This window comes from Canis lupus, chromosome 12 (assembly GCF_011100685.1).
Source record: "Canis lupus familiaris isolate Mischka breed German Shepherd chromosome 12, alternate assembly UU_Cfam_GSD_1.0, whole genome shotgun sequence".
In the NCBI taxonomy this organism is placed as follows: Eukaryota; Metazoa; Chordata; class Mammalia; order Carnivora; family Canidae; genus Canis; species Canis lupus.
In genome coordinates, this window is record NC_049233.1 from 37,378,295 (window position 1) to 37,389,441 (window position 11,147).

The following is an 11,147-nucleotide window of genomic DNA, read 5'->3' on the forward strand; positions in this document are numbered from 1 at the left end:
GATTTATTTATTTATTTATGATAGACATAGAGAGAGAGAGAGGCAGAGACACAGGAAGAGGGAGAAGCAGGCTCCATGCCAGGAGCCCGATGCGGGACTCGATCCCAGGACTCCAGGATCGCGCCCTGGGCCAAAGGCAGGCACCAAACCGCTGAGCCAGATTCGAGATTCAAAATACAAAGAGAACCACACCTGGACACATCATAACTAAACTCCTAAAAAACAACAATAAAGAGAAAATCTTAAAGCAGTCAAGGAAAAATGATACATTGCAATAGGGGCAGAACTATTTGACTATGAACAGACTTCTCATCAGAAACTGTAGACATCAGAAGACAGTAAAACAAAGTGGTGATGAAAGAAAAAATACACTGTCAATTCATAATTCTATTTCCAATGAAAATGGCTTTCAAGTATACAGTTTAAAAAGGGGGGGGGGGGAATCCTTGGGTGGCTCAGTGGTTTAGCACCTGCCTTTGGCCCAGAGCATGGTCCTGGAGTCCCAGGATCGAATCTCATATCAGACTCCTTGCGTGGAGCCTGCTTCTCCCTCTGCCTATGTCTCTGCTTCTCTCTCTCTCTGTGTGTCTCTCATGAAAAAATAAATAAAAACCCTAAAAAATAAAATAAAATAAAGATATTTTTGCAATAGAAAACCAAAACAACTACAAGAAATGTAAAAAAGGAAAGAAAAAAACTTCTGTGGGCTGAAAAAAGTGAAACCAAGTAGAAACTCAAATCTTCAGAAAGAAAGAACTTTAGAAATGATTACTATGGATGAATATAACAGACTATTATTCTTTTAAAAACTATGACTATTTAAAGAAAATACAATATTGTCTTGGGCAGTTTATAATATATGTAGATGTAAATCATATGATATCTATAGCATAAAGGATGGAAAAGGAGGTCATTAATCTACAAAGTGTATGGTTTCTACACTTTTATGTCAAGCAGTCATGTATATATATTACACACATATATATTTGTATATATATTGCATATATATTACTATATATATAGATAGATTATAAAAAAATAAATGATAGATAAATAGAACAGAGAAATAATAGAGGACACAAACAGAAAATAAATTATAAAATAGCAACCCTAACTCCAACCACATCAATAATTACATTAAATGTTAATGAACTATTGGGGCACCTGGGAGGCTCACTCAGTTAAGTATCTGACTCTTGATCTCAGCTCAGGTCTTGATCTCAGGGTCATGAATTCAAGTCCCCCACATTGGGCTACACCCTGGGCATGAGCCTACTTAAAAAAAATGTTAATGAACTAAATATTCCAATTAAAAGGCACAGATTGTTAGAATGAATAAAGAAGTGACACCCAACAATATGCTGTTTACAAGAGATGCACTTTAAATATAAAGACACAGGTTGAAAGGAATTAGAAAGCAAAGACATGCCATACAAATAATAATCATGAGAAGACTGGAGTGGTTGTATTAACATTAGACAAGACAGACTTCAAAAAGCATTCCACCAGAGAACAAGGAAGGTAGAGTTGCCCCTGCCTTCAGTGGAACAAGCACTTTTGGTACAGAGAAAGCCCTCAGACAGAAAAACAGTGACAGACATAGTGCCAAAAACTGTCTGCTGCTGTAGATGAATGTAGTTGAGCCAAGGGAATGAAAAGAAGCTGCCAGTGGCATTTGCTACAAAGTGAATGAATAAATCGATTAAAAGAGTGGTCTTACAGTCATCGCAATACAATGAGCTCCATAGAGACCACACTGGGGTAAGTGAGAGTCAGACAGGCACTGGATGACTCTGTGCCTTGCTCAGGAAAATAATTAAACATAGGCAGAGGATTTCTTAAGAAGCCAAAACGCAAAATGTCATTATATGCAATCTTTGTGCAAACTCACTGGGAGGAGCCCAAGAAAAAGATGCTTCAGTCAATTTTTCAGTTTTCTTTTTTTTTTTTTAAGATTTTATTTATTTATTCATGAGAGACACACACAGAGAGAAAGAAACATAGGCAGAGGGAGAGGCAGGCTCCCCTGAGGAGCCCCATGTGGGAGTCGATCCGAGGACCCAGGATTTCCACCTGAGCCAAAGGCAGATGCTCAACCACTGAGCCACCCATGTACCCAACTTCTTAGTTTTCTAAAAAGTGCTCAGAGAGGTGGAAGACTATGCTAAACAGAAAGAAAAAGAAGACACAGCAAAGGTGGATAGGGCCCATTATGAAAGACAAATGAAAATTCATATCCACCCTACAGGGGAAAGAAAAAAGTTCAAGGATCTCTGTGCACCCAACAGGCCTCCTTTGGCTTTTTTCTTGTGTTGTTTTGAGTATAACCCCAAAATCAAAGAACATCCTAGCTTATCCACTGGTGACAATGCAAAGAAACTGGGAGAGATGTAGATCAACACTGCCTTACAAAAAGAAGGCTGCTCGGGCGAAGGAAAATTATGAAAAGCAGATTGCTACATACCGAGCTCAAGGAAATCCTGGTGTGACAAAAAACAAAAACAAACAAACAAAACAACAACAACAAAAAAAACAGGAGTTGCTAAGGCTGAAAAAAGCAAGAAAAAGAAGGAAGAGGAGGAAGAAGAGGAAGATGAAGAAGATGCAGATGAAGAAGATGATGATGATGGGTAAGTTGGTTTTTGACAGTTTTTTTTTCTTGTCTACAAAGCATTTAACCCCTCTATACACAACTCATTCCTTTTAAAGAAAAAAATTGAAATGTAAAGCTGCATAAGGTTTGTTTTTAAATTGTCGGTTGTCTTTTTTATATGTAATTAACACACTATCAAATATGTCTTTTTTTTTTAAGATTTTATTTATTTATTCATGAGAGACACAGGGAGAGAGACTGAGACTTAGGCAGAAAGAGAAGCAGCCTCCCTGAAGGAAGCCTGATGTGGGACTCAGACAGTATTTTCAGTAGCTGCTACCTTTGCCTGGGACAATATGGGGGTTGTAAAAATGGCATGGAAATTTTTTTTTAAAGATTTTATTTATTTTGAGCCAAAGGCAGATGCTCAACCACTGAGCCCCTGGCACGGAAATTTAAAGCAGGTTCTTGTTGGTTCACAGTAGAAACTAGTTATGTATGGGGATGGTAGTTTTGTCATGATTAGATGCAGCTTATAGGAAATAATTGTTCTGTTAACTGAATTGTTCTGTTAACTGAATACCAAAAAGTGCAAAAGAATTTTGTAATTGCAAAAAAAAAGTTGCAGCAATTTTGTTGACATCCTGAATACTTCTAAATAAATATAATTTAATATTAAAAAAAGAATGAAGAAAGCCCGGGTGGCTCAGAGGTTTAGCACTGCCTTCGGCCCAGGGTGGGATCCTGGAGACCCAGGATCGAGTGCCATGTTGGGCTCCCTGCATGGAGCCTGCTTCTCCCTCTGCCTGTGTCTATGCCTCTCTCTTTGTGTCTCTCATGAATAAATAAATAAAATCTTTAAAAAATAATAAAATAAATTAAAAAAGAATGATCTCGGCAAAATAAGATAAACAGAAAACTTTTCTGCTACAAATACTTAGAAACACTAGCAAATGTAACAAATTTTTTTAAATGCATAGTAAGTTTCCCAAAAAGGGACCAGAAATGAAAAATCCATGTGACAGTCAAGTGACCTGATGCCATAGCTACAGGGAAAGGAGTGAAATTTGCAGGTGGACAAGAATAGGTTTTAGAACACAGCAGGTTCTATTTATTTATTTATTTATTTATTTATTTATTTATTTAATTCATGAAAGACAGAGAGAGTGAGGCAGAGACCAAGGCAGAGGGAGAAGCAGACTCCCTGAGGGGAGCCTGATGTAGGACTTGATCCCAGGACTCTGGTATGCTCAACCACTGAGCCACGCAGGGGCTCCAAACACAGCAGGTTCTTCACTCATTGATTGACCAAAAACGTTCAGGTCCCATAGTTACAAGATGGCCCCTTTCTACTAATAGACATTCTTGGCCTCTCATCCATTCTTTAAGGCCCTGTCCAATTGGGAAGAGATTCTGTGCCTTTCAAGTTTCTTTCTCTTATAAGCAATGAAAACTGAATTGGGGGTGGAGAAAAATGAGTGAAGAGATAGAGGGAATTCTTGACTCTTTAAATGAGACTTAAGGCCTTTTTGGATTCAGCACTCAAATAACAGCAATATGACCTATTATTCATCCATCTCGCAACTTTCCTCTGTTGGCTTTCTTCATGGAGATTTATTCCACATCATAGCAAGATGGTAATTAGCATCTCTAAGATTACTGTTTTACTACTCCTTGTCCAACAAATAAGAAAGCTTCTCTTTCACTGTAGACAAACAGAAGTTCTGACTCTGTTTAGTCCAAATGGGTGACATGCCCATTCCTAAATCAATTACCTCAGAGATGCACTATTTTGATGTCCCAGTTAAGTCATATTCCTACTCCTGGAACACAGGCTGGAATCATCTACTTAGGCTGTTGTAGCAGATACTTTGGTACTCTCTTGCCATTCTTCTCATTTCAGCCTCAGCCACAATAGAAACTTGTGCATGCTGAATCCACCTCACCTCAACACTGGCCCCGTGTTTCCCTACTTTTCTGCCCACTGCTTTCTAAAGCTTGAGAAGTTTGCTCAACTCACACACAGGCCCAGGCTAAGAGTGCAGGGAAATTAATGTCCCTAGTGACAACATTCAACCAACTAGAGGTGAGCATAGCAGATAATTATAGATATTACAAACCTCCAGGGCCCCAACCTTCTATCTACTTAGAGACAGGTCAAGCCTTCTCATCTACTCTAAAGAAATTCCCAAGAGTCTTCTACAATTTCCAAGTGGAGTGCCAAAAGACAGCAAAACATGGATTCTAGTTCAGCTCTTTTCTCCTTTTCTTCCTTTTTTTTCAAAAGTAATACAAGTTAAAATTCATCAACTCTATTCTTCCACAAACAACAGCAATCTCTTTTCAGATTCTACCACTCTTAAGCTACTTGCACATCATGTGCTGGCTGCCAAAGTTTCTGTCCTCTCTGTCAGAATCAGCTTTGAGTACAAAAGCTCTACTCAATTTACCTTGATTTCATTACCTTTTGATTAATATCTGCAACCAAAAGGCCTAAAGAAGTATAACATTATCTTTCATTCCAACTTTAATATTAGACCTTTTGTTGTGTAGGATCTGGAGAATGATCATGAGCACAAACAGTATAGGAACTTGTAATGTTTTCTCAACCAGTAGCCAACTTTATTCAAGAATCTCTTCCATCCACCCCAAAAAAGTTCTATACTCCTTTTATTTAATTAAAATCCCTCTGTAAGGAAACATTTCAGCTTCAAAAGTGTTACTCTCCCCCTTTAGCCAGTAAAACGTAAACAGTCTCTTACCAAACATTTTCTTGCATCTTACATTTTCTGGACCATAGCCTAATCCATCGATGCATGAGTATATAAGCTTGTCTAGAATGACATGTCTGTGATGGCAGCTGCTAGATCAAGTCAAGATCCCAAAGAAGTTTCCAGTGAGAATATTCCATCTGCTAACTTAAACAGGCAAACTGCACCAAACTGCACCTCAATTCCAAGTTAATACCAGTATGATTATATCTCATGTCTCAAAAAATTGCCTTGTGCCCTAGTCTTGGCACAGACACAGATAGCACTTCTCTTCTCCAACACTGCCAGATAATTCCCACTAAAGTCATTCCTTAGAGTGAACTTCTACCTCCATGGAGTACAATTCTCAAACAAATCATTACTTAATAGAAAAGCAACACTCTCTGGGTAAAGGGTATTGGGAGATAATAGGCTCCCAGTTATTCTTTTTATTCATTCCAGTTATGGAATGAATAAGTCATGGAAATAAAAAGCATAGCATAAGGAATATAGTCAATGATATTGTAATAGCATAATATGACAGATGGTGGCTACATTTGTGGGGAGCATAGCATAATGTATAAGCTTGTCAAATCACTATGTTGTACGCTTGAAACTAATGTAATGTGTGTCACTCAAATAAAAAGAAAAAAAAAAGAAACATTTTCTGATTCATTGTCCCAGCACATTATAACAAAGGTAAAATCATGACTCTTGTACAAATATGTACAATAAATACATATCAAAATTTTTACTTAGCATATTAGTTAATTAGAGAATGATTAAGATGTTACAACCAGTTCAAAGGAGAAGCCAAAGAGCAGGCACCTATATAAGCAATCAAGAATACTGAAATGACTCCACTAATAGATGCAAAGCTGACTTCTACCAGGAAAAAAAAAAAAACATGTTTTTTCAACTTTATTTTTTAATTATTTTCTGTAATTGGGCTCCACACCCAGTATGGAGCCCAGTGTGGGGCTTGAACTTACAACGCTGAGATCAAGACCTGAGCTGAGATCAAGAGTTGGACTGAGCCACGCAGGTGCCAAAAAACATCCATATTTTTAAATTTTTGTTCAAAGATTTTATTTATTTATTTGAGAGAGGGAGCAGAACAGGGAAAGGAGTAGAAGGACAGGGAAAAGCAGACTCCCTGCTGAGCAGGGCACCTGACATGGGGTTTGATCCCAGGACCCTGGGATCATGATCTGAGCCAAAGGCAGTTAACCAACTGAGCCACCCAGATGCCCCTACATTATTTAAGTTTTTATTTTAATCACCCAGTGCTCATCACAAGGACCCTCCTTAATCCACGTCACCTATTTCACCCACCCCTCTGCCCCCCTGCCCTCTGGTACCTTCAGTTTGTTCTCTATAGTTAAGAGTCTGTTTCTTGGTTTCTCTCTCTCTCTCTCTTTTTCCCCTTTGCTCATTTGTTTTGTTTCTTAAATTCCACATAAGATTGAAATCATATATTTGTCATTCTCTGACTTACATCAGTCACTTAGCATTATACTCTCTAGCTCCATCCATGTTGTTGCAAATGGCAAGATTTCATTCTTTTTATGGCTAAGTAATATTTCATTGTTCATTATTCATTTAATTCCACCTCTTCTTTATCCATTCATCAGTTGATGGACATGTGGGCTGCTCCCACATCTTGACTATTGTAAATAATTGCTATAATGCTGCATCATAGGGATGTATGTATCTTTTTGAATTCATGTTTTTTTATTCTTTGGGTAAATCCAGGAGTCTGATGGCTGGATCATAGAATAGTTCTATTTTTAACTTTTTTAAAAAATATTTTATGTATTTATTCATGAGAAACACAGAGAGAGAGAGAAGCAGGCTCCATGCAGGGAGCCCAGTGTGGGACTCAATCCCGGGACTCCAGGATCACACACTGAGCTGGAAGGCAGACGCTCAACCACTGACCCACCCAGGCGTCCCTATTTTTAAAATTTTTAAAAAACCCATAGGGTTTTCCAGAGTGCTTGTACCAGTTTGCATTCCCACCAATAGTGCAAAAGGGTTCTTTTTTCCTTCACATCCTCATCAACATCTGTTGTGTCTTATGGTTTTTATTGTAGCCATTCTTACAGGTGCAAGGTGATAGCTTACTGTAGTTTTGATTTGCATTTCCCTGATGATAAGTGATGATGAGCATTTTTCATGTGTCAGCCATCTACATGTCTTCTTTGGAGAAATGTCTGTTTATGTCTTCTGCCCATTTTTTTGATTGGATCTTTTGGTTTTGGGGTGTTGGATTTTATAAGTTCTTTATATATTTTGGATACTAACCCTTTATCATATATGTCAGTTGCAAACCGTTCTCCCATTCCATAGGCTGTCTTTTAGTTTTGTTGATTATTTCGTTCCTATGCAGAAGCTTTTTATTTTAATGTAGTCCCAATAGTTCTTTTTGCTTTTGTTTCCCTTGCATCAGAGGACCTATCTAGAAAAAAGTTGCTATAGATGATGTCAGAGAAATTGTTGCCTGTGCTCTTCTCTAGGATTTTTATGGTTCCAGGCCTCACATTTAGCTCTTTAGCCCATTTTGAATTTATTTTTGTGTACAATGTAAGAAAATGGTCCAGTTTCATTCTTCTGCATATTGGTATCCAGTATTCCCAACACCACTTGTTGAAGACTGTCTTTTTTTCCATTGGATATTGTCTCCTGCTTTGTTAAAGATTAATTGACCATATAAGTGTGGGTTTATTTCTGGGTTCTCAACTCTGTTCTATTGATCTATGTATCTACCTTTGTGCCAGTCCCATACTGTTTAGTTACTACAACTCGTTTATTTTTAAAAACGTTTTATTTATTTATTCATGAGAGACAGAGAGAGAGAGGCAGAGACACACGCAGAGGGAGAAGCAGGCTCCATGCAGGGATCCCAATGCAGGACTCGATCCTGGGACCCCAGGATCATGCCCTGGGCTGAAGGCAGATGCTCAATCACTGAGCCACCCAGGCATCCCTGGTTACTACAACTTTGTAATAAAACTTGAAGTCTGGAATTGTGATGCTTCCAGCTTTGCTTTGCTTTTTCAAAGTTGCTTTGTCTATTTGGGGTTTCGTACAAATTTTAAGATTGTTTGCTCTAGTTCTATGAAAAATGCTGTTTGTATTTTGATAGAGATTGCACTAAATGTGTAGATTGCAATGGGTAGCATAGACATTTTCACAATATTAATTCTTCCAATCCATGAACATGGAATATTTTTCCATCTCTTTGTGTCTTCCTCAATTTCTTTCAGAAGTGTTCTGTAGTATTTAGGGTATAGATCCTTTACCTCTTTTGTTAGGTTTATTCCTAGATATCTTACGCTTTGGGGTGAAATTGTAAATGGGATTGATTCCTTAATTTCTCTTTTTTCAGTCTCATTGTTAGTGTATAGAAATGCCACTGATTTCTGGGCATTAATTTTGTATCCTGCCACACTGCCAAATTGCTGTATGAATTCTAGCAATCTTGGGGTGGAGTCTTTTGGGTTTTCTAGTACAGTATCATGTCATCTGCAAAGAGGGAGAGTTTGACTTCTTCTTTGCCAATTTGAATGCCTTTAATGTCTTTTTGTTGCCTGATTGCTGAGGCTAGGACTTCTAGCACTATGTTGAACAGCAGTGGTGAGAGTGAACATCCTTGTCATGTTCCTGATCTTAGGGGAAAGGCTCCCATGTTTCCCCATTGAGAATGATATTTGCTGTGGGCTTTTCGTAGATGGCTTTTAGGATGCTGAGGAATGTTCCCTCTATCCCTACACTCTGAAGATTTTGATCAGGAATGGATGCTTTATTTTGTCAAATGCTTTCTCTGCATCTATTGAAAGGATATTATGGTTCTTGTTCTTTCTCTTGTTATGATCTATCACGTTGATTGCTTTACAAGTGTTGAACCAGCCTTGCATCCTGGGGATAAATCCCACTTGGTCATGGTGAATAATCTTCTTAATGTACTATTGGATCCTATTGGCTAGTGTCTTGTTGAGAATTTTTGCATTTGTGTTCATCAGGGATACTGGTCTATAATTCCCCTTTTTGGTGAGGTCTTTATCTGGTTTTGGAATTAAGGTGATGCTAGCCTCATAGAACGAGTTTGAAAGTATTCCATCCTTTTCTATCTTTCGGAACAGCTTTAGTAGAATAGGTATTATTTCTTCTTTAAACGTTTGATAGAATTCCCCTGGGAAGCCATGTGGCCCTGGACTTTCGTGTCTTGGGAGGTTTTTGATGACTGCTTCAATTTCCTCCCTGGTTATCTGCCTGTTCAGGTTTTCTATTTCTTCTTGTTCCAGTTTTGGTAGTTTGTGGTTTTCCAGAAATGTGTCCATTTCTTCTAGATTGCCTAATTTATTGGCGTATAGCTGCTCATAATATGTTTTTAAAATAGTTTGTATTTCCTTGATATTGGTGGTGATCTCTCCTTTTTCATTCATGATTTTATAAATTAAAATCTTTTCTCTTTTGTTTTTAATAAGGCTGGCTAATGGTTTATCTATCTTATTAATTCTTTCAAAGAACCAACTCCTGGTTCTGTTGATCTGTTCCACAGTTCTTGTGGTCTCTATTTCATTGAGGTCTGCTCGAATCTTTATTAACTCTCTTCTTCTCTTATGTGTAGGTTTTATTTGCTGTTCTTTCTCCAGTTCCTTTAGGTACAGGGTTAGCTTGTGTATTTGAGTTTTTTTCCATTTTTTTGAGGGATGCTTGTATTGCGATGCATTTCCCTCTCAGGACTGCTTTTGCTGTATCCCAAAGATTTTGAACAGTTGTATCTTCATTCTCATTAGTTTCCATAAATCTTTTTAATTTTTCTCTAATTTCCTGGTTGACCCTTTCATCTTTTAGCAGGATGGTCTTTAACCTCCACAAGTTTGAATTTCTTCCAAATTTCTTCTTGTGATTGAGTTCTAGTTTCAAAGCATTATGGTCTGAAAATATGCAGGGGACAATCTCAATCTTTTGATATTGGTTAAGACCTGATTTGTGACCCAGTATGTGGTCTATGCTGGAGAAAGTTCCATGTGCATTTGAGAAGAATGTGTATTCAGTAGCATTTGGATGTAAAGTTCTGTAAATATCTGTGAAATCCATCTGGTCCAGTGTATCATTTAAAGCTCTTGTTTCTTTGGAGATGTTACGCTTATAACACCTGTCATTTGTAGAAAGCGCTGTGTTAAAGTTTCCCAGTATAAGTGTATTATTATCTAAGTATGTCTTAACTTTCATTATTAATTGATTGATATACTGGGCAGCTCCCACATTAGGGGCATAAATATTCATGATTGTTAGGTACTCTTGTTGGTAGATCCTTTAAGTATGATATAGTGTACCTCTTCATCTCTTACTACAGTCATTGGGATAAACTTTAATTTATCTGATATGAGGATTGCTACCCCTGCTTTCTTTTGAGGACCATATGAATGGTAAATGGTTCTCCAACCTTTTATTTTCAGGTTGTAGGTGTCCTTAGGTCTAAAATGAGTATCTTGTAGACAGCAAATAGATGGGTTTTGCTTTTTTATCCAGTCTGAAACCCTGCATCTTTTGATGGGCTCATTAAGCCCATTCACGTTCAGAGTTACTTTGAAAGATATGAATTTAGTGTCATCATAATACCTATTCAGTCCCTGTTTTTGTGGCTTATTTCTTTGGGCTTCCTCTTTCTTTTACAGAGTCTCCCTTAATATTTCTTGCAGAGCTGGTTTGGTGGTCACATATTCTTTCAGTTTCTGCCTATCTTGGAAGCTCTTTATCTCTCCATCTATTCTGAATGAGAGCCTTGCTGGATA

The 11,147-nt window shown here is 37.7% G+C and overlaps 1 pseudogene; it reads left to right on the forward strand.

The window, feature by feature from the left end:
- The first annotated feature begins 897 nt into the window (after nucleotides 1-897).
- LOC119876891 lies at nucleotides 898-2,634 on the forward strand (annotated as a pseudogene).
- Nucleotides 2,635-11,147: the final 8,513 nt, after the last annotated feature.